General features: G+C 41.2%; 1 pseudogene; it reads left to right on the forward strand.

Moving 5' to 3' along the window:
* Positions 1-4,752: 4,752 nt before the first annotated feature.
* LOC129137540 (small ribosomal subunit protein eS19-like) lies at positions 4,753-8,123 on the forward strand (annotated as a pseudogene).
* Positions 8,124-24,657: the final 16,534 nt, after the last annotated feature.

Raw genomic sequence — 24,657 nt, forward strand, 5'->3', positions numbered from 1 at the left:
TCTTGCTCTGTTTCCCTGGCTGGAGTGCAGTGGCATGATCGTAGCTCACTGTAGCCTCAATCTCCTGGGCTCAAGCCATCCTCCTGCCTCAGCCTCCTGAGTAGCTGCGACTATAGGCATGTACCACAACACCCGGCTTTTTTTTTTTTTTTTTTTTTTTTTGTAGAGATGAGGTCTCATTATGTTACCCGGGCTCTTTTGTAGTTTTAACAGAGCATTTTATGTGATTCCATTTTCTCTCCTCTCTTGGCATGTCAGTTGTACTTCTTTTTTTACTTGTTTTCCTGGTTGCCTTAGAGTTTGGAATATCTATTTATAACTAATCCAAGTCTAATTTCAAATAAAATGAGTAGGGCAAGTATCTTTTTTTTCCCTTTGTATAAAAATAGAAATATTTTAATGTTTTTTTTTTTTTTTAAATTTTACTTTAGGTTCTGGGATACATGTGCAGGATGTGCAGGTTTATTACATAGGTATACATGTGCCATGGTGGTTTGCTGGCAAGTATCTTATAATAATGGAATATTCCTAATTCCTCTCTTCCATCCCTCATATCATTTCTGTTATTCATTTTACTTATACATAAGCATATATAATAAATAATATATATTCATTTATGTGTGCCTATATATTTGACATATGTGCATAATATAGGCATAATCAAATACACTGTTGCTATTATAATTTTTACTAAACTTCTTTGTTAGGCCAATTAAGAATAAGGAAATAAAAGTTTTTATTTTTACCTTCACCTATTCATTGTCTGATACTCTTGTTTTCTTTGTATAGATCTGAGTTTCTGACCTACACAATTGTCCTTTCCTCTGAAGAACTTCCTTTAATATTTCTTGCAAGGCAGACCAACCAGCAACAAATTCCCTCAATTTTTGTTTGTCTGAGAAAGTTTATTTCTCCTTCACTCTTGAAGGATAATTTCACAGGGACAGAATTCTAAGTTGGTGAAGTTTTTTCTCTCAATACTCTAAATATTTCACTTCATTCTCTTCATGCTTGCATAGTTTCTGGTGAGAAGTCAGAGTTCGACATAATTCTTTTTTTTTTGAGACGGAATCTCGCTCTGTCACCCAGGCTGGAGTGCAGTGGTGCAATCTGGGCTCACTGCAACTTTCGCACCCCGGTTTCAGCAATTCTCCTGCCTCAGCCTCCTAAGTAGCTGGGACTGCAGGTGTGTGCCACTATGCCTGGCTAATTTTTGTATTTTTTGGTAGAGATGGGGTTTCTCTGTGTTGGCCAGGCTGGTCTCAAACTTCTGGCCTCAAGTGATCCACCTGCCTCAGCTTCTCCAAAGTGCTGGGATTACAGGCGTGAGCCACCGCACTTGGCAAGAGTTTGATATAATTCTTGTCTTTGCTCCTCTATAGGTGTTTATTTTCTTCCTTCCGGCCTCTATTAAGATTTATTTTTAATCTTTAATTTTCTGAATTCTGAATATGATATGCCCAGGTATAGTTTTGTTTTGTTTTTGGCATTTATTCTTCTTGCTGTTTTCTGAGATTTCTGGATCTGTGGTTGGGTGAAAAATTATCAGTCATTATTGCTTTAAATATTGCTTCTGGTTCTTTCTCTCTTTCTTCTCCTGGCATTTCCACTCTACCTATGCTACCCCGTTTGTATTTGTCCCATGGTTCCCGATATCCTTTTTTGGGTTTTTCAAAATCTTTTTTTTCTGACTGGTTTTCATTTAGGGAGTTTCTATTGTCATATCCTCAAGCTCAGAAATTTTTTCCTTAGCTGTGTCCAGTCTACTGGTGTGCCCATCAAAGGTATTCATTGCTGTTACTTTTTTTTTTTATTTCTAGCTATTCCTTCTTATTCTGTCTTAGAGTTTCCATCTCTCTGTTCACATTACCCATCTGTTCTTGCATGTTATCTATTTTTTCATTAAAGCTCTTAGCATATTAATCATAGTGTTAAAAATTCCTGTTCTCATAGTTCCAATGTTCCTGCCATATCTGACTCTGGTTCTGATGCTTGCTCTGTCTTTTCGAACTGTGTTTTTGTCTTTTAGTGTGATTTGTAATTTTCTGCTGAAAGGTCGACATGATATACTAGTTAAAAGGAAACGCAGTAAACAGGCCTCTAGTAATGTGGTAGTCAGATCTGTGGAGAGCAGCAGCACTCTATAGTCCTATGGTTAGCTGAACTTCTCTGGACATCAGCTTCTCTGTAGCCCTGGGATAGCTGGATCTCCTTGGACAATCTGTTCCTCATCAGATGTCCACCTCCAAAATCAGTTCCAATTCATAACATATTAATTAGATCTTTTTGGAGACATAGCGAAGAAGATACATATAGTATACCACACAGTAGAAACTAAACCAAATTCTTCATCAGCCACTCCTCTTCATCTTGCCTCACACATTTTTTTCCCTGCTAATAATTTTGTTTCTCTTTTTTACCTCTACAACTTCTTAAAACTCATTCTGTTGTCCAGAGCAGTTCATCTCTACCCTCAGCTTGTGTGTCCCACTCAGCAAAACAAAGACCAAGCAGAAGCCACCTTCCCAGTTCCTGTAAGTATGTCTGTTTTGAAGTGGGACAAGGAGCAGCCTCAGCTCACCTGGCCACGTGTACACAGGGCTAATTATATGTAACCTGCAAGGATGTTGTGAAGATGAACAGAGCTGGAATTCAGGCCTAAGTTTTCTGACCTCAAGTTCAATGTCCCTTTCCTTAGCTATCTCAAGACAACAAAATATTGTACAGCCTTTATTCTTAGAGATTTCCCTGGCTCAAACCCTCCATTTAACTGGATTTTTGTAACATTCAACTTTTTTTTTTTCTTTTTGAGACAGAGTCTCACTCTGTTGCCCGGGCCGGAGTGCAGTGGCGTGATCTTGTCTCATTACAACCCCCGCCTCCTGGGTTCAAGTGATTCTCCTGCCTCAGCCTCCCAAGTAGCTGGGACTGCAGGCACATGCCACCACGCCTGGCTAATTTTTTTTTTTTTTTTTTGAGATGGAGTCTCGTTCTTGTTGCCCAGGCTGGAGCGCAATGGCATGATCTCTGCCCACCGCAACTTCTGCCTCCCGAGTTCAAGCGATTCTCCTGCTTCAGCCTCCTGAGTAGCTGGGATTACAGGCATGTGCTGCCACACTTGGCTAATTTTGTATTTTTAGTAGAGACAGGTTTCTCCATGTTGGTCAGGCTGGTCTCGAACTCCCAACCTCAGGTGATCTGCCCTCCTCGGCCTCCCAAAGTGCTGGGATAACAGGTGTGAGCCATTTTTGTATTTTTAGTAGAGATGGGATTTTGCCATGTTGGCCAGGCTGGTCTCGAACTCCTGCCTCAGGTGATCCACCAAGCCCGGCCTGTAACATTCAACTTTTGGAAGAGACAAAGAATTAGCCAGGAATGTGAAAATAAAAATTTGATTTCTAGAACATGTGTCAGGGTCAGCACAAATGTATCGCTCTTATTCTCTCTGTATCTGTGATGCCAGCCCATGAGACTTCAATTTAGAGTGATGACGCCTGAAGAAGAGTGACATTCTCCCTCATTAAAGAGAGATATTATTATGTTCACTGACCCCTACTTAGGCAAGAATGTGGGCAGAGATGTTTCAAAAATCATGGGCAAGACTTGAGATGTGATGAGGCTTTCTTCCTAGCCTAGTTTCCCACTTCCTCCCAGGAAGGGAAGGAGATCAGGGTGACTGAGCCTATCAACGAGGTCTGTAGAGGAGGCAAACGGCCATGGCAGTCAGCATCAGGGTTAGGAGTAGAGTGTGTGTTAGTTTCCTAGAGCTGCCATAGCAAAGTACCACAAACTTGCTGCGTTAAAACAACAGAAATGTACTCTTTCACAATTCTGGAGGCTGGAAGTCTGAAATCAATATGGTGGCAGGGCCGTGCTCTCTCTGAAGGCTCTAGGAGATCCGTATGTGCTTCTTCCTAGCTTCTTATGGCTGCTGACATTCCTCGGCATTCTTTGGCTTGTAGATGCCTGACCCCTATCTCTGCCTCCCTTGTCACACGGCAGGCTTCCTGCGTGTGTCTGTTATCTCTTCTTATAAGGATGCCCATCATTGGATCAGGGCCCACCCATCTTAATTAATTACATCTGCAAAGATCCTATTTCCAATTAAAGCCCCATTCACAGTCCTGGGGGTTAGGACTTTAACGTATCTTTTTGGGGAACAAAATTCAGCCCACAATAGAATGCTCTAACTTTCGTGTTTGTCAGCAGAAGAATCTGCCGAAATGATTTGGCAGCTAGGGCAGAAGGAAGGTGACTGAAGTGATTGAAGGAAGGTGAACTTGTGAGGAGGCAATGTCCACATTTCTGAAAATGGGGCAATGGAGGCTTTGGGAGCCAACTGAACCTTTAATCTCCTCCTCCATCCCTGGCATAGGCAGATTTTCAAAACTGCCGTCTGAAGTATAGGTTACTTGCTATAGCGTCTTCATCTGACCCGTAACTTCAAAATAAATCCTGGCAAAGTGGCCCATTCATCATTCATAAGGTGCAGTTTCACCAGCTAGTTAACATTCCCTTCCCAGGTAGATGTGCGTGTAATTCATTCCAGTATTTAAGAGAGATCTCCCAGAATTCTACTCAGATTTATTGTCAAATAACTGTTCGGTAAAACTGTGTCTTTTGCTGACTCAGGACTGGCAGGAAGAGTTGCCACAAGCATGGAGCTCTGGCATTGATTTGTGACTTCCCAGTGGGAGAACCTCAGGGGTGGAAGTCCACAGGCTTGACTGCCTTCTTAGATTAATATTTAATAGGATGACCGCCCCCATCTACCTTGCCAGCCCGGATCAGTGCCACAAGTCAAGGCTTGGCCTTGCTGTGCACAAGCGCTGTGAGGAAGATTTGGCAAAATTTTAATTAACTGAAGATAAACATACATAGGGAGCATGAGTCCATTAGCTGGCACCACCACCCAGAGAGAAAAGGCCTCACTAATCACATGCCACAGCAGGTGAAATGACCTGCAGACCTGCAGCGTCCATTTGCTTTCAAATTAAAAAACATATTTTCAAAATAAATACACATGGGGCCCTGCTCATCATGTCGTTTCCCCTGAAAAGCAGGAAATCTGGGTTGCTAATGAGCAATGCTTTCAATCTTTTAGCCCAAGAAAGCTGAAAACACAAGTGCAGCAAAACAAGGCTGGAATTGCCCTTCCTTTGGAGGAGGGAGGAAAGTTGGGACAGGAAACCAAGGAAAGGCAATCAGAAATGGAGGACTCAGTCCTGTGGAAAAATACAAATAATATAGTCGGCCTGGGAAGAAGTAACTGGATCTAGAAATCAGGCATGGCAGAGGTACCCATTTGCTCAGCGGCAAGGAATCTGCAAGGTTAGATCGTAGAATAAGTCTGTAATTCACCAACCTTTAGATTGCAAGATGGCCAAGAAATAGGGATAGAGCTTGAGTTTACAATATTCTAGAAGGAAAATTTTATACAATTTGGTCAGAAAGTGGGTATTTCATTTGCTCATTAGGCTATATATTCATCACTTAATATGTAACAAGTGCCATTTCAGGTCTGGGGAGATAGAAGTGAAGGAGACTTAACAAGTCTCTGTTGTCATGTGGCTTACTTTCTAGTAGGGGGAGGCAGACAACAAATACCCAAGAAAATATCAGGTAGCATTTAAGTCAGAGACCTGAATGGTGAGAAAGCGCTGGCCATGCAGAGATCAGGGGAGGGCATTCCGGGGAATAGCAAGTACAAAGGCCCTAAGGAAGGTAAGAGCTCAGCCTGTTGAAGGAATGAAGTGTGGCTGGCGCTCAGTGAGAAAGGAGATGAGGAGAAGAAAAGAATAGGTAGGGGCAAGGTTCAGGATATTGGGTTTTATTCCAAGTGCAATTATTCATATGAAACTTGTCATTCCCAATAGATTATAAGCTTCAAGAGGGCAGAGACTCTCTCTTACTCACTCAATACCTAGTTTGCATTCCAGGGCATCTACTAGCTGCCTTTTCTTTTTATTTGAGCCTGGTCTTCTTCTAGCCCTTCTATAGTATGGTGAGCCAGCCTCCAAGATGACTTCCAATGACCCTTGCCTCCTTTTGTAATCCCCTTTCACATTGAATCAGGGCTGGACCTTTGTGGCCAGTAAAAGAGGATAGAATTGATAGTGTATGATGTTCAAGGCTAAGTTATAAAAGTCATTCCAGCACCCATCTTGGTCTCTTGGATTTCTTGCCCTGGGGGAGGCCAGCTGCCATGGGAACACTCAAGCTGCAAAGTGGAGAGGCCTGCATGGAGAGGAACTCAGTCCCTGGACAATGGCCAGCAACCAATTTGCCATTCATGTGTATGAGCCAGCTTAGAAGTGGATCCTCCTATCCTAGTAAAGCCTTCAGATGATTGTAGCCTCAGCTGACATATTATTGCAAGCGTATGAGAGACCTTGAGCCAGAACTGCCCAGCGGAGACCTCCTTAAATTCCTGACCAGTGGAAACCATGAGAAATAGTAAATCATTATTTTAAGCCGTCAAATTTTGGGTGATTTGTTACACATCCTTAAGAACCCAGCCAGGTGCAGTGGCTCACGCCTGTAATCCCAGCACTTTGGGAGGCAGAGGCGGGTGGATCACGAGGTCAGGAGATAGAGACTATCCTGGCTAACACAGTGAAACCCCATCTCTACTAAAAATACAAAAAATTAGCCGGGTGTGGTGATGGGCGCCTGTAGTCCCAGCTACTCAGGAGGCTGAGGCAGGAGAATGGCATAGACCCGGGAGGCAGAGCCTGCAGTGAGCCAAGATTGTGCCACTGCACTCCAGCCTGGGTGACAGAGCGAGACTCCATCTCAAAAAAAAAAAAAAAAAAAGAACCCAGAACACATAGTATAAGGTCATGTATGAAGTAATGGGATAAAAGCATGACAATGAGAAACTGCTTAAAGGGGATCCTTTTCATGTGGGACAGAAGATCAGAGAACTCCTAAGACAAGGGGCGGGCTCGCATCATTCCTTGGGGACATCTAAGAGTCAGGTCTGAATGAAAGATCACTGGTGAGGTCATTTAAAAATAAATGTGGCCCTTTCCCCTGGCTGGCAGCGCAGAGGCCGCAGGATGCCTGGAGTTACTGTAAAAGATGTGGACCAGCAGGAGTTCGTCAGAGCTCTGGCAGCCTTTCTCAAAAAGTCTGGGCAGCCGAAAGTCCCCAAATGGGTGGCCAAGCATAAAGAGCTTGCTCCCTGTGATGAGAACTGGTTCTACACATGAGCTGTTTCCACAGCGCGGCATCTGTACCTCTGGGGTGGCGCTGGGGTTGGCTCCATGACCAAGATCGATGGGGGACATCAAAGATGGCGTCATGCCCAGCCACTTCAGTCGAGGCTCCAAGAGTGTGGCCCGCCAGGTCCTCCAAGCCCTGGAGGGGCTGAAAATGGTGGAAAAGGGCCAAGATGGGGGCCACAAACTGACACCTCAGGGACAGAGAGATGTGGACAGAATCACCAGAGAGGTGGCAGCTGACAACGAGAAGCATTAGAACAAACCATGCTAGGCTAATAAATTGCCTCGTTCATAAAAATAAATAAAATAAAATGAAAATAAATAAATGTGGAGGGCAGAATTTATCCATTATTATCTCTTGTGAAGGAGACAAAAGCCACGGTATTCAAAATATATTTATAAGAATCTAGAACCTGTGTAACTTCCCTAGGTTTGTTGTTTTTGTTGCCCTGGTCTAATTATCCAGGGTGAAAAGCTCTTGAATGTTTGTCTGGGGTAACAAAGAGAAGGGGGGAGGGTTTGGGAGGGAGGAATTGCCCCACTCCAAATCTGCCTCAGGGGGTAGCTACCAGAAGAGGAAAGTAGGCCTTGGAACTTGCTGAGGGAATCAAGTTGAAGACAGAGCCTGACTGGGCCTGAGACAGACCCCCGGGCTAAGAGTTGAAAGGCCACTGCACAGTGTGTTGAATAAAGCGAGCCAGGTTCAATCGTTTCCTGAGGCACAGGCATATCCGCAACCTTCCAAATCTGTCTTCTCCGGGAGAATCTTCCCCTTGTCAGAGCTGGTATCTCACAGGTGAAAATGTGAAGTAATCTCTAACAGCCCTGGGAGGTGAATGCTCAGCAAAGTATTTATCCTCAAACAACCCCCTCATGGCACATTTGTCTGGCTATGTATTTCTGTAATTAATTGATGTTGTTCAGTTAAGATCTATTAAATTCTTGTCTGAAAATAAACGTCATCTGGAACTCCATGTGTTAAAACAATAAAAGCAGTGCTGTTCCAGTTAAGGTGGGAAAGGGAGAGGGGTGCTGAGTCCCACTTCCCCTCAGCTTTGCCTCATCCACCCACCCCACTTAGCATCCCCAAGGCCTTTCCCAGGAGCCCTAGCATTCTGAAACTCATAGCTTGAAAAAAACAGATTGAGGATATTATAGCACCTGCTACATCGTTTTATAATAATCTGCTATTTGTGATTACTTATGCCACTGTTTTCTTCCACAACTGCAAATAAACAGATTCATCTTCCTCAGATACCATCTCATCATGTACTTAAGGCCTCTAGGAAGATTCTGGTTCTCAGAAGTTCAAGTCAGAGGGGCTTAAAGATGGCTGGTACTTGCCTCCTCCACAAAGAAGAACCTAAATAGTGAGTAGATAGTCACATTTCAAATAGGTCATCCAAAAAAGAACACTGGAATTCATTGGAGAAGTGTCAGGAAACACCTAAGGCAAGGAATAAAAGGGAAGCAAGGCAGCCTGCTCAGCCAGGACCAGCTAGGAGTCTGTAGAGACTCCCCATTGTGGGGAAAAGGGAAGTGAGAGATGCTTCGTGGTCCACATTCTCACCGTGGACTCCTGCAGTCCCAGCCATGCGTGGACTCCTGCAGTCCTAGCCACGGTAGAGCCCCTGACCCGCAGGGGCCCTGAGACGAAAACAGAGAGCTTCCTGGAGACCACAAAATGGCACTGCCCCAGAGAGGGAATTCACACTGGATCCCACACATCACCAAGGCATCAGCAGCTCCTGTGTAAGGTGCTATTTTGAGAGCCCAAAACCATGTGAATGGCACTCTCCCTGGGACCCAGCAGTGCCTGCATCTCCATGGCCCTGGCGCCCACTGAGATTCCCCACCTGCAGCTACCACCACAGCTGGCTGCTGCCACTGAGGCTGAAGTGCAGGCCACTAACCCCACTCCCTCCAGAAGCAGAGCCACTGCACATTTTCACACACCCAGACAGAATCCTCTGCCCATAGCTGTTGTTACTATGCTGCTGGGGCTAAAGTGTGAGTGAAAGGGCTGCTGCCATTAGGTCTGAAGCATAAACCAAGCTCGCCTACATATAACTGCTGCCACTGAAAGCAACTTCACCCTCTCCAGGAGCAGGGCCATAATGCAGTTGCTGCTGCCACAACCCTAAGCATTCTGCTGGGGGCCTGGGGATCACTCTGTTTCTGCCTACCACAGCCAGTGCCAGTATGCACCATTGTTGTGGGGAGCTGACTACAAGCCTGCTCAGGCTGGCTTTCCCCTAATCCATGCCAGAGCATATAGTCTGTGGGCCTGAGGTTCATCCAGCCCAGTCCACTAGTGTCAGCACCTGAAAACTCCTCCTGGGGGCCTGAAGTTGGCCCCACCCACCCTTCCACTACCACCGCAGCTGGCACCTACTTGCACACAACACCTGCAGACCTGGAGACTAGATGGCCCAGCCCATTGCAGCCACTGCCAACACCACTGCATACTGCTTGGGACCCAGAGAATTATCTCACCACTGCCACTGCCATCACTCACAACATGCCTACTGTCCAGGTTCCTGAGAAGCTACCCACCTGCCAGCCAACCACTGCCACCAGCATATGAACAAGCCACCTGGAAGCCCAAGAATCAGCATGCTTGGGCCTGCTAACACTGGTGCCAGCATATGCCACCCTGGGGCTTAAGGACAGACACACTCAGCCTACCACTGTCACCATTAGGTCCTAAAGACTGGCCCACCTGGTGTCCCAGTCCCCAGCAATACTTCACCACAGCCTCCACTAATGACCTCATCCTAAGCCATTGAAGAAATCACAGACATCACTAACACTGCCTATGGCCATAGAAATCATACAGAGACTACATTACTGTACACACCCAGAATCAAGGCCAAAGTTCCCTACACAAACAATACCATAGATACATCTTCAGGAAAAAGTCCTCCCCTATGAAAGCAAATTCAAAAACTGGAAGAAGCAACTGTTACACCAAATGCACAGATGTCAATATAAGTACACAGGAAACATGAAACAGCAAGAAAGTATGACACTTCCAAAGGAACATAATAATTCTCCAGTAACATATCTAAGTAAAAAAAGAAATTTATAAAATCCTAAAAAAAGAATTCAAAATATTGATTTTTAAAGAGGCTCAGTGAAATACAAGAGAATCCTGAAAAATACAAAGAAATCAGAAAAACAATTCAAGGTATGAATGAGAAATTTACCAAAGAGATAGTTATCATAAAAAGAACCAACCAGAAATTATGAAACTACAGAATTCATTGAATGAAATAGAAAGTACAGTTGAAAACTTCAACAATAGACTACATCAAGGAGAAGAAAAGAGCTTCAAATTTGAAGACAGGTCTTTTGAAATAAACCAGTCAGACAAAAATAAAGAAAAAAGAATTTTAAAACATGAGCAAAGCTTACGTGACATATAGGACACCCTAAGGTGACCAAATATTCAAAATTTCAGAGTCCTAGAAGGTGAAGACAAAATGAAAGTTATTTAACAAAATAATAGATGAAAACTGTTCAAGTCTAGCAAGAAAGCTAAACATCCAGATACAAGAGGCTGAAAATTTCCCAAATAGATACAATGCAAAAAGATATTCTCCACAGCACATTACAGTTAAACTGTCAAAAGTCAAAGACAAAGAATTCTAAAAACAGCAAAAGCATCTAGTCACTTGTTGGGAACAGGCCCCCCAAAATCTGGCCATAAACTGGCCCCAAAACTGGCCATAAACAAAATCTCTGCAGCACTGTGACATCTTCATGATGGCCATGACATCCACACTGGAAGGTTGTGGGTTTACCGTAATGAGGGCAAGGAACACCTGGCCCACCCAGGGCAGAAAACCACTTAAAGGTGTTCGTAAACCACAAACAATAGCATGAGCGACCTGTGCCTTAAGGACATGCTCCTGCTGCAGACAACTAGCCAAACCCATCCCTTTATTTCGGCCCATCCCTTTGTTTCCCATAAGGAATACTTTTGGTTCACCTATAATCTATAGAAACAATGCTCATCACTGGCTTGCTGTTAATAAATACGTGGGTAAATCTCTGTTCGAGGCTCTGATCCCTGAAGGCTGTGAGACCCCTGGTTTCCCACTCCACACCTCTATATTTCTGCGTGTGTGTCTTTAATTCCTCTAGCGCTGCTGAGTTAGGGTCTCCCCAACCAAGCTGGTCTCGGCAGTCACTTATAAAGGAACTCCCATCAGACTAACAGCAGATTTTTGGCAAAAACCTTACAGTCCAGGAGAGAATGGGATGATATATTTAAAGTGCTGAAAGAAAAAAAAATGGTCAGTGAAGGATACTATAACCAGCACAGTTATCCTTCATAAGTGGAGGAGAAATAAAGTCTTTCCCAGACAAGCAAAAGTTTAGGGAATTCATCACTAGATCAGTCATACAAGAAATGCTTAAGAAATTCTACCCTCAGTAGTGAAAGAAATATATCTACCATCATGAAAACACAGAGATATAAAACCCACAGATAGAGTAAACTCAAAAACAAGAAAAATACTCAAACATTATCGCTATGGAAAACCACCAAACCACAGTGATAAACAATAAAAGAGAAATAAAGGAACAAAGGATACAAAAAATAACCAGAAATATATTAATAAAATGACAGAAATAAGTCCCCACATATCAATAATAACCTTGAATGTAAATGATTTAAACTTTCCACTGAAAAGATATAGACTAACTGAATGGAGAAAAAAACATGACCCAACTAAATGCTGCCTAAAAGAAATTCATCTCACACATAGACACATGTAGACTAAAAGTAAAGGAATGAAAAAAGATATCCTATACAAATGGAAACCAAAAGTGAGCAGAAGTAGCTATACTTATATCAGATAAAACAGACTTTAAGTCAAAAACAGTCAATAAAGACAAAGAAGATCACTATATAATAATAAAGGGATCAGTTAAGCAAGAAGATATATAACAATTCTAAACATATATGCATCCAACACTGGAGCACCCAGATATAAAAGCAAACATTACATATAAAGGGAGAGATAGATTCCAATACAATGATAGTCGGGGATTTCAACACTTCATCCTCAGCATTAAACAGATCATCTAGACAGACAATTAACAGAAAAAATAATAATTTAAACTACATACTAGACCAAATGGACTGCCAGATACTTACAGAACATTTCCCCCAATAGCTACAGAATACATATTCTTCTCATCAGCACACAGAACATTCTTTCAGGATATATGATATATTAAGACACAAAACAAGTATCGAAAAATTTTTAAACATTAAAATTATATGAAGTGTCTTCTCAGACCACAGTGGAATAAAAGTAGAAATTAATAACAAGAGGAACTTTGGAAACTGAACAAATACATGGAAATTAAACAATATGCCCCTGAATGACAACTGGGCCAGGGAAGAAATAAAAAAATTTCTTGAAACAAATGAAAATAGAAACACACGCAATATACCAAAACCTGTGGGATACAGCAAAAGCAATGCTAAGAAGGAAGTTCATAGCAAATAAGTGCCTACAGCAAATAAGTAGAAAGATTTCAAATAAACAATTTTATGATGCACCTTGAGGAACTAGAAAAGCAAGGACAAACCAAATCCAAAATTAGTAGAAGGAAATAAATAATAAAGATCAAAGCAGAACTAAACACAATAGAGACTAAAAAGAAAAAAAAAACCCAAAACACCAAAGAATCAATGAAACAAAAGTTGTGTTTTTTAAAATATAAACAAAATTGATAAATCACTGGCTGGACTAACCGAGAAAACAGACAGAAGACCCAAATAAACAAAATCAGAAATGAAAAAGAAGACATTACAACTGATAAGACAGAAATACAAAAGATAATCAGAGACTTTATGAATAATGATACACTATCAAACTGGAAAAGCGAGAGTAAATGGACATATTCCTGGGACACATATAGCCTACCGAGATTGAATCAGAAATGTTAAAAGAGAAACTTCAGCCGAATTAAATTTAAAGGAGTTTAATTCAATTAATTGAACAATGAACGATTTGCAAATGAGGCAGCCTCCATAATCACAGCAGATTCAGGAGACTCCAGGGATGCCTTGTGGTCAGAACAAATTTATAGACAGAGCAGACACAGTGGCTCATGCCTGTAATCCTAGCATTTTGGGAGGCCAAGGTGGGAGGATCATTTGAGGTCAGGAGATTGAGACCAGCCTCACCAACATGGTGAAACCCCATCTCTACTAAAAAAAAAAAAAAAAAAAAAAAATTAGCTGGGCATGGTGGTGGGCACCGGTAATCCCAGCTACTCAGGAGGCTGAGGCAGGAGAATCACTTGAACCCAGGAGGCGGAGGTTGCAGTGAGCTGAGATTGTGCCACTGCACTCCAGCCTGGGCAACAGAGTGAGACTATGTCTCAAACAAACAAAAAAACAAACAAAAAAACAAAAAAACCTTACAGACACAAAAAGGGAAATGACGTACAGAAATCGGAAGTGAGGTACAGAAACACCTGGCTTGGTTAAAGGTTGGCGTTTGCCTTATTTGAACACAGTATGAACACTTAGCAGTCTATGAGTGGTTGAAATATGGCCACTGGGATTGGCCAAGACTCAGCTATTGTTCCAGGCTCATACTCCTAGTTAGGTTTTCGATCTTGTCTGCCTATTAAGCTAGGTTACAGTTCATCCATAAGGACTGAAATATAGAAGTACGGAGTCCTTCTCAGGCCATAGTTTGCTTTAACAGGAAGAAATAGAAAATCCTGAAAAGATTAATAACAAGTAATGAAGTCAAAGCAGTAATCAAAACTCTCCCAACAAAAGAAAAAGCCCTGGACTGAATGACTTCGCTGCTGAATTCTACTAAACTTTAGAAAAGAAATTAACACCAATTCTCCAAACTATTTCAGAAAATTGAAAAGGAGAAGCCTCTCCCAACTAATTCTATGAATCCAGCATTACCCTGTTACCAAAACCAGACAAAGATGAAACAAAATAAAAAAAAGAAAGAAAGGACACTCTGGGCCAATATATCTGATGAATACAGATGCAAAAATCCTCAACAAAACATTAGCAAATTGAATCCAAAAGCGCATTTTAAAAACCCACTATAACAAAGTGGGATTTATCCCAGGCATGCAAGTATCGTTCAACAAATGCAAATCAATAAATGTGATACATCACATCAACAGAGTGAAGGACAAAAGCCATATGATCATCTCAATAGATGCAGAAAAAGCATTTGATAAAAATTCAACATCCTTTCATGATAAAAGCTCTCAACAAAATAGGCACAGAAGGAACATGCCGCAACAAATTAAAGGCCATATATGACAAACTCACAGCTAACATTATACAGAATGGGGAAAAGCTGAAGGCCTTTCCTCTAGGAACTGGAACAAGACGAAGATGCCCACTCTCACCACTCCTATTCAGCATAGGGGTGAAAGTCCTAGCTAGAGCAATCAGACAAGAGAAAGAAATAAAAGGCACCCAAATTGGAAAAGGGAAGTCAAATTGTCCTTCTTTTCTAAAGATATGATCTTATACCTAGAAAAACATAAAGACTCCATCAAAAAACTCTTAGATATGATAAATAAATTCAGTAAAGTTGCAGGATACAAAATCAACACACAAGAATCAGCAGCATTTCTGTACAACATTAATGAACTAGCCAAGGAAGAAATCAAGAAGGCAATTCTATTTATGATAGCTACAAAAATAAATTTTAAAAAATACCTAAAAATACATTTAACCAAGAAAGTGAAAGATCTCTACAAGGAAAACTACAAACTACTGATGAAAGAAATTGAAAAGGATTGAGAAGAACAAGATAGCTGACTAGATGCAGCTAGGAAATGCCTCTCCCACTGAGAGAAACCAAAAATTGACTAATCCAACACATTTCAAACAGATCTTTTGAGAGAAAATACAGAAAGTCAATAGAGAGGCAACACAGACACTAAGGTTGAACAGGGTGGAAGCTGGGAATACTTCACAGAGTTGCTGAGCACCAGGACCAGCTCCTGGCCCTAAGCAGGTCCTAAGGAAGAGATTCAGCTACAAGAGATCCCATGACCCCCACAGACATTTTAATTTGCAGGGGAACTGCCTGGAAAGTAGGCAGAGGCAGAACTTGAACCTGTGCTAAGCCCAAAAGGTTTTGCATGGGGGACAACTGCAGCAAAATGTGACCACAGGTGTCCATCCTCCAAGGCTCTCCATTTTGCTCTGAGTGACTCTAGCCCTTGCTGACTGCCAGGCTGGGAGAGAGCAGAGCTGTCTTTCCTGCAGTACTAGGGTGCATCTGATCTGCACACCCCCCTATCCACTGGCTCCTCCTAAGGCCCCTGCCTGGCTGCTTGTGCAAGAGCGTGCACACAGCACACCCTCCACTGCCCCACCTGATTGCTTTGCTGGTGGCCTGGGAAAGATTCAGCCTCCCCCATTCCTCAGCACAGCCAGTGCTCAACCCCAAGGGGCCAAAGGACAAAGCCATGGGGCAGGTCCCAACTCCCCAGGGTTTGAGCACATAGCTCAGGGGTATCGAGCTCAGATCTGTGGCCTGAGCTCAAGCAGGTGAGGAGCCCCCACTCTCAGAACACCTCAGAAGAGTGAGGTGCAGGTTCATGTACTAGTGTGGGATTTGGGCATGCCTCCCTCCACAAAAATCAGTCTGGGAAGGGTGTACCCTGTTTAACAGCCCACAGCCTCTGCCCAGGGGAGCCCCTCAGCCCAGAACACCTAACAGCCCAGCAATCTGGGCACAGAAGGCTTGGAACAAAACTAGCTGTTTGGGCCTGCTATGGGGGCAGACACTGGAAGGAGATTCAGTCAGGGGAGCACAAGGTGGGTAGTCCCCACAGTTTTCTGCTGAGCAAAACCCCCCAGTCATGAGTCATGGGTGCTGCACCAGCTGTGCACCCATGACAACACTTCCCTGAGGATCCTCCAATCTTGACCCACTGCATCTACAGACCATCCGCAGACATACTCCATAACCCACTCTGACTATGTCAAACACAGAGGACCAGTGGATCTCGGGGGAGCTGTGGGTCTCCTGACAACCTAACCATTGACTCTGGCAACCCAAGGGAGGTGGGAGTGTAGCCTCCCAGGGGCCTTCTTGGGGCTAAGGAAATGCAGGCATGATGCCAATTATTAGAAGGTGCTCCTCCAAGGCCTAGGAACAAACTTGGGGTCGTCTCTCACGCCCGACATCTCTCCCTCCACAAAGCACTGCTGTGAATGCCCTGAAATATAAAAGAGGCACATAGCTGAGTGACGGCCTATTTGCTGGCCCTTACTCTTAAGCTCCATCTACTGGAATGCAGCCTCAATTATACCACCAATCAAAAATTCCTTTAGCACACATTGACTGTGAAACCCAGTACAGGAATCTAGCCACAACTCAATAACCCATACAGAGCCTTGGCCCTCTGAAAACACCCAGAAATGAAGCCAATCAACTATACACAATACACACCACAGTCAAAGCCTCAAGAGAACAAAAGCATATAAAAACAAAAAGCCCTATCCAAATAACAGCAACTTCAAAAGGATAAACACCAGCTCTCTCAGATAAGAAAAAATCAACACAAGAACTCCAGCAATCAAGAAGAAGGAGTGTTTCCTTACCTCCAAATGGTTGCACTGGCTCCCCAGCAATGAACCCTAACCAGACTGAAATGCGGCTGAATTGACAGATACAGAATTCAGAACCTGGATGGCAAAGAAACTCAGTGGTACTCAGGAGAAAGTTGAAACCCAATCCAATGAAGCCAATAAAGTGATACAAGAGTTGAAATAGCCATTTTAAGAAAGAACCAAACTGAACTTCTGGAATAGAAAAATTCACCGTAGGAATTTCAAAATTCAGCTAGAGGCATGAACAACAGATTAGACCAAGCTGAGGAAAGAATCTCAGAGCTTGAGGACCAGTGCTTTGGATCAACCCAGTCAGACAAAAATAAAGCAAAAATACTTTTACAAAATGAACATAACAACTGAGAAACGTCAGATTATGTAAAGAGACCAAACCTACAACTCATTGGCATTTCTGAGAGAGAAAAAGAGAGAATAAGCAACTCAGAAAACGTTTGAGGATACGGTCCATGAAAATTTCCCTCCCCAACCTTGCTAGAGAGGTTGACATGAACTTCAAGAAATTCAAAGAACCCCTGTGAAATACTATGCAAGATGACCATCCCTAAGGCACATAGTCATTGTACCTTCCAATGTGAAAGAAAAATACCTTAGGCCAGGCGTGGTGGCTCACGCCTGTAATCCCAGCACTTTGGGAGGCTGAGGCAGGTAGATCACGAGGTCAGGAGATCGAGACCATCCTGGGTAACACGGTGAAATCCCGTCTCTACTAAAAATACAAAAAATTAGCCCGGCGTGGTGGCGGGCGCCTCTAGTCCCAGCTACTCGGAAGGCTGAGGCAGGAGAATGGCGTGAACCTGGGAGGCAGAGCTTGCAGTGAGCCAAGATAGTGCCACTGCACTCCAGCCTGGGTGACAGAGTGAGACTCTGTCTCCAAAAAAAAAAAAAAAAAAAAAAAATACTTTAAAGACAACTATAGAGAAGGGGCAGATCATGTACAAAAGGGAATGCTAACAGGCTAACAGCGAACTTCTCAGCAGAAACTTTGCAAGTCAAAAGAAATTGGGGGACTATTTTCAGCATCCTTAAAGAAAAGAAATTCCCATCAAGAATTTTATATTCTGCCAATCTAAGCTTCATAAGCAAAGGAGAAATAAAATCTTTTCCAGAGAAGCAAACATTAAGGGAATTTTAGGTCTTTAAGGGAGTTCTAAACATGGAAATGAAAGAATGATACCTACTACCACAAAGCACACTTAAAGACATAGCCCATAGACCCTATAAAGCAATTAACTACACAATCAAGTTTACCAAACAACAGCTAATAGCGTGATGACAGGATCAAAACCTCAAATATCAATATTAATATTGAATGTACATGGTCTAAACACCCCACTTAAAAGGCACGGAGTGGCAAGTTGGATAAAAAAATAAGACTCAACTGTCTGCTCTTTTCAAGAGGGTGTCTCACATGTAATGACACCCGCAGGATCAAAATAAAGGGATCTATCATGCAAACAGAAAACAAAAAATAACAGGGGTCACTATTCTTATATCATATAAAACAGACTTTAAATCAACAACAGTTAAAGAGACAAAGAAGGGCATTACATAATGATAAAAAGTTTAATTCAACAAGAAAATTTAACTATCCTCAGTGTATATGCACCCAACATTGGAGCACCCAGATTCATAAAACAAGTACTTCTAAACCTACAAAAAGACTTAGACAGTCAGATAATAATGGTGGGGGACTTCTACACCCCACTGACAGTATTAGACAGATCACTGAAGTAGAAAACTAACAAAGAAATTCTGGATTTAAACTCAACTCTTGATCAATTGGACCTAACAGACATCTATAGAATACTCCACCAACAACCACAGAATATACATTCTTCTCGTATGCACATCAGCCATACTCTAAGACTGACCACATGGTCAGCCATAAAGCAAGTCTCAATAAATTTTAAGAAATGTAAATCATACCGAGCATACTCTCAAACCATGGTAAAATAAAAATAGAAATCAATACCAAGAAGATATCTCAGAACCACACAACCACATGGAAATTAAACAACTTACTCCTGAATGACAGATACTGAAATCAAGGCAGAAATAAAAAAATTCTTGGAAATTAATAAAAACAGAGACATAACACACCAAAGTCACTGAGATGCAGTAAAAGTAGCGTTAAAAGGAAAGTTTATAGCACTAAATGACTACATCAAGAAGTTAGAAAGATCTCAGGTTAACAGTCTAATATTGTACCTAGAGGAACTAGAAAACAAGAACAAACTAACCCCAAAGCAAACAGAAGAAAAGACAGAACTAAATCAGAGCAGAACTGAATGAAACTGAGGTGAAAAAAATTCATACAAAGGACCAACAAAACCAAAAGTTTGTTTTTTGAAAGGATAAACAAGATTGATAGACCACCAGCTAGATTAACAATGAAAAAAAAGAGACAAGATTCAAATAAGCAAAATCAGAAATTACAAAGATGACATTACAGCCAATCCCACAGAAATACAAAAGATCTTCAGAGACTATTTGAACACCTCTATGCAAACAATCTAGAAAATATAGAAGAAATGAATAAATTCCTGGAAATACACAACCTCCCAAGATTGAACCAGGAAGAAACTGGAACAGGCCGATATTGAGTTCCAAAATTGAAGCAGTAATAAAAAACCTACCAACCAAAAAAAGCCCTGCACCAGATGGATTCACAGCTGAATTCTACCAGACATACAAAGAAGAGCTGGTACCAACCCTACAGAAACTATTCCAAAAAATCAAGGAGGAGGGACTCCTCCCTAACTCATTCTATGAAGCCAGCATCATCCTGATACCAAAATCTGGCAATGACACAATGAGAAAATAAAACTACAGGCCAATATCCCTGATGAACATAGATTCAAAAATCCTTAACAAAATACTAGCAAACCGAATCCAGCAGCACATCAAAAAGTTAATTCACCACAATCAAATAGGTTTTATTCCTGGGATGCAAGTTTGGTTCAATATACACAAATCAATAAATGTGATCCACCACATAAACAGAATTAAAAACAAAAACCATATGATCATCTCAATGGACACAAAAAGCTTTTGATAAGATCCAGCACCCTTTTATGATAAAAACTCTCAACAAACTAGGCACTGAAGGAACACACCACAAGATAATAAGAGCCATTTATGACAAACCCATGGCCAACATCATACTGAATGCACAAAAGCTGGAAGCATTCCCCTTGAGAATTGGAACAAGACAAAGATGCCCACTCTCACCACATAGTACTGAAAGTCCTAACCAGACCAATCACGCAAGAGAAAGAAATAAAAGGCATCCAACTAGGAAAAGAAATCCAACCCATCTCTCTTTACCGATGATATGATCTTATACCTAGAAAACCCTAAAGGCTCCACCAAAGGGCTCCTAGAACTAATAAACCTCTTCAGTAAAGCTTTAGGATACTTTAAATCAATGTACAAAAAAATCAGTATTATTATTATTTTTTTGATGGAGTCTCACTCTGTCACCCAGGCTGGAGTGCAGTGGTGTGATCTCGGCTTACTGCAAACTCTGCCCCCCAGGTTCAGGTGATCCTCCTGCCTCAGCCTCCTGAGAAACTGAGAATAAAGGTGCCCACCACCATGCCCAGCTAATTTTTGTATTTTTTGTAGAGACGGCGTTTCGCCATGTTGGTCAAGCTGGTCTCAAACTCCTGACCTCAAGTGATTCACCCATCTTGGCCTCCTGAAGTGCTGAGATTACAGGCGTGAGCCACTGCACCTGGCCTAAAAATCAGTAGTACTCTATATACCAATAATGTTTAAGCTAAGAGCCAAATCAAGAATGCAATCCCATTTACAATAGCCACAAAAAATACACCAAAATATATCTAGCCAAGGAGGTGAAAGATCTTTACAAAGAGAGCTATTAAACACCGCTGAAAGAAATCAGAGATGATACAAACAAATACAAAAACATTTCATGCTCATGGATTGGAAGAATCAAGATCATTAAAATGGTCATACTGCCCAAAGCAATTTATAGATTCAACACTATTCCTATCAAACTACCAACATCATTTTTCACAGAAGTAGAAAAAAGTATTCTAACATTCATATGGAACCAAAAAAAGAGCCTGAATAGCCAAAGCAATCCAAAGCAAAAGGAACAAAGCCAGAGGCATCATATTACCTGACTTCAAGGTAATATACTACAAGGCTACGGTAACCAAAACAGCATGGTACTGGTACGAAAACAGACACATAGACCAATGGAACAGAATAGAGAACCCAGAAATAAAGCTGCACACCTACAGCCATCAGCTCTTCAACAAAGTCAACAAAAACAAGCAATGGTGAAAGGACTCCCTATTCAATAAATGGTTTTGGGATAACTGGCTATCCATATGCAAAGAATGAAACTGGACCTCTACCCATCACCATATACAAAAATTAACTTATGATGGATTAAAGACTTAAATGTGAGACCTCAAACTATAAAAATCCTAGAAGGAAACCTAGGAAATATCCTTCTCAACACTGGTCTTGGCAAATAAGGTATGGCTAAGTCCTCAAAAGCAATCGCAACAAAAACAAAAATTGATAAGTGGGACCTAGTTAAAGAGCATCTGCACAGCAAAAGAAACTTTCAACAGAGTAAACAGACAACCTACAGAATAGGAGAAATTATTTGCAAACTATGCATCCAACAAAAATCTAATATCCAGAATCTAATGGGAACTTAAACAAATCAACAAGCAAAAAGCAAATAACCCCACTGAAAAGTGGGCAAAGGACATGAACAGGCACTTCTTAAAAGAAGACATACACATGGCCAACAGACATATTAAAAAATGCTCATCATCACTAATCATCAGAGAAATGCAAATCAAAGCCGCAATGATATACCATCTCACATCAGTCAGAGTGGCTTTTATTACAAAGTAAAAAAATAACAGATTTTGGTGGTGCTGCAGAGAAAAGGGAATGCTTGTACACTGTTGGTAGGAATGTAAATTAGTTCAGTCACTGTGGAAAGAAGTTTGGAGATTTCTCAAAGAATTAAAAATAGAACAATTATTCAATCCAGCAATCTCATTACTGGGTACATACCCAAGGGAAAATAAATAGTTCTACCAAAAAGACACATGCACGCATATGTTCACTGCAGACATATTCATAATAGCAAAGACATGGAATCAACCCAGATGTCCATCAATGGTGGACTGGTTAAAGAAAATGTGGTACATATACACTGTGGAATACTACACAGCCACAAGAAAGAATGATTTGATAGCACAATAGGGGAACTATTAGTCAATAATAATTTACTTGTACACTTGAAAATAACCAAAAGAGTGTAACTGGATTGTTTGTAACACAAAGGATAAATGCTTGAGGGGACAGATACCAAATTTTCAATGATGTGATTATTATGTATTGCATGCCTGTACCAAAATATCTATGTACCCCATAAATATATATGCCTACTATGTATCACAAAAATTAAAAATAAAAAAAGTAAAAAAGAGGTAAACGAAGAAGAAATAACAAAATTATGTCTTTTGTAGCAAGATGGATGGAGCTGGAGGCCATTATCCTGAGTGAACTAATGCAGAAAGAGAAAATCAAATACTGCATGTTCTTGTCTATAAGTGGGAGCTAAACATTGGGTACACATGGACATAAAGATGGGAACAATAGACACTGGGGACTACTAGATTGGGGAGGGAGGGAGGGAGGCCAAGGCTGAAAAACTGCGTATTGAGTAATATGCTTGATACCTGGGTGACAAGCTTCAATCGTACTCCAAACCTCAGCAGCACGCAATATACCTTTGTAACAAACCTGCATATGGACCCCCATATATAAAAGTTGAGAAAAAAGCCAAAAACAAAAAAGAAATTGAAAAGCACACAAACAAAGGGTAAGACATCCCATGTGCATGGATTGGAAGAATTAATATCACTAAAATGACTATACTTCCCAAGTAAATCTACAGATTCACTGCAATTCTTGTCAAAATACCAACATCAATTTTCCAGAATTAGAATGAACAATCCTAAAATTCATATGGAACCAAAAAAAAAAAAAAAAAAAAGCCTGAATAGCCAAAGCAATCCTGAGCAAAAAGAACAAAACTGGAGGCATCACAGTATCTGACTTCAAAATATATCACAAGGCTATAACAACCAGAACAGCATGGTATTAGTATAAAAAGAGACACATAGACAATGGAACAGAGAATCCAGAAATACATTCAAGTATTTACAGCCAATTGATTTTTGACAAAAGTGCCAGTAATATACACTGAGGAAAGGACACCCTCTTCAATAAATGATGCTGAGAAAATTGGATATTTATATGTAGAAGAATGAAATTTCACTCCTAACTCTCACCATATACAAAAATTAAAGACTTCAATGTAAGACTTCAAATTATAAAACGATCAGAAGAAAATACAGGGAAAACACTTCAGGATGTTGGTCTAGCAAAGATTTTATGGCCAAGACCTCAAAAACACAGACAAAATATACAAATGGGACTACGTTAAACCAAAGAGATTCTGCACAGCAAAGGAAACCATCAACAGAGTGAAGAGACCACCTGTTGAATGGGAGAACATATTTGCAAGCTATTCATCCAACAAGAGACTAATATCCAGAATACACAAGGAACTCAAACAACTCAACAGTAAAAACAAAAACAAATAATCTCATTAAAAGGTAGGCAAAGGACATGAATAGACATTTCTCAAAAGATGTACAAGGGCCAACAGGTATATGAAAAAATGCTCAACATTACTAATCATCAGAGAAATGCAAATCAAACCACAGTGAGATATCATCTTACCCCAGTTAGAATGGCTATTATTAGAAAAAGTAACAGATGCTGCTGAGGATGTGGAGAAAAGAGAATTCTTATACACTGTTGGTAGGTATGTAAATTAGTATAGTCATTATGAGAAACAGTATAGATATGTCTCAAAAAACTAGAAATGGGCTGGGTGTGATGGCCTATAATCATGCCTATAATCCCAGCACTTTGGGAGGCTGAAGTGGGAGGATCACTTGAGTCCAGGAGTTGGGAGACCAGCCCAGGCAACATAGGGAGACCCTGTCAGTACAAAAAAAATTAAGTTAAATTAAATTAAAAAACTAAAAGTAGAACTACCATATGATCCAGCAATCCCATTACTGGGTATTTATCCAAAGGAAAATAAATCAGTGTATCAGAGGGTTACCCGCACAAACATGTTTATTGCAGCACTATTCACAATAGCATAGATATGGAATCAACCTAAGTGTCCATCAGCAGACGAATGGATAAAGAAAATGTGGTATATATACACAGTGGAATACTACCCTGCCATAAAAAGAATGAAATCCTGTCATTTGCAGCAACATGGATGGAACTAGAGGTCATGATGTTATGTGAAATAAGACAGGCACAAAAAGACAGATATCATATGTTCTGACTCATGTGGGAGCTAAAAAAGTTGATCTCATGGAGGTGGAAGGCAGAATGATGGACACCAGAGGCAAGGAAGGGCATGCGGGTGGGAGGGGGTAAGTAGAGAGGTCGGTTAAAGGGTACAAACATACCATTAGATAGAAGTTATAAGTTACAATGTTCCATGACAGAGAAGAGTAATTAGCAACAATGTGTTATATATTAAATACTTGAAAGTAGCTAGAAGAGAGGACTTGAAATGTTCTTAATGCCTAGAAATGATTAATGCTAGGCCAGGAATGGTGGCTCACACCTGTAAACCCAGAATATTGGGAGGCCAAGGTGGGCGGATCACCTGAAGTCCGG

The sequence above is a fragment of the Pan troglodytes genome, chromosome 1 (assembly GCF_028858775.2).
Source record: "Pan troglodytes isolate AG18354 chromosome 1, NHGRI_mPanTro3-v2.0_pri, whole genome shotgun sequence".
In the NCBI taxonomy this organism is placed as follows: Eukaryota; Metazoa; Chordata; class Mammalia; order Primates; family Hominidae; genus Pan; species Pan troglodytes.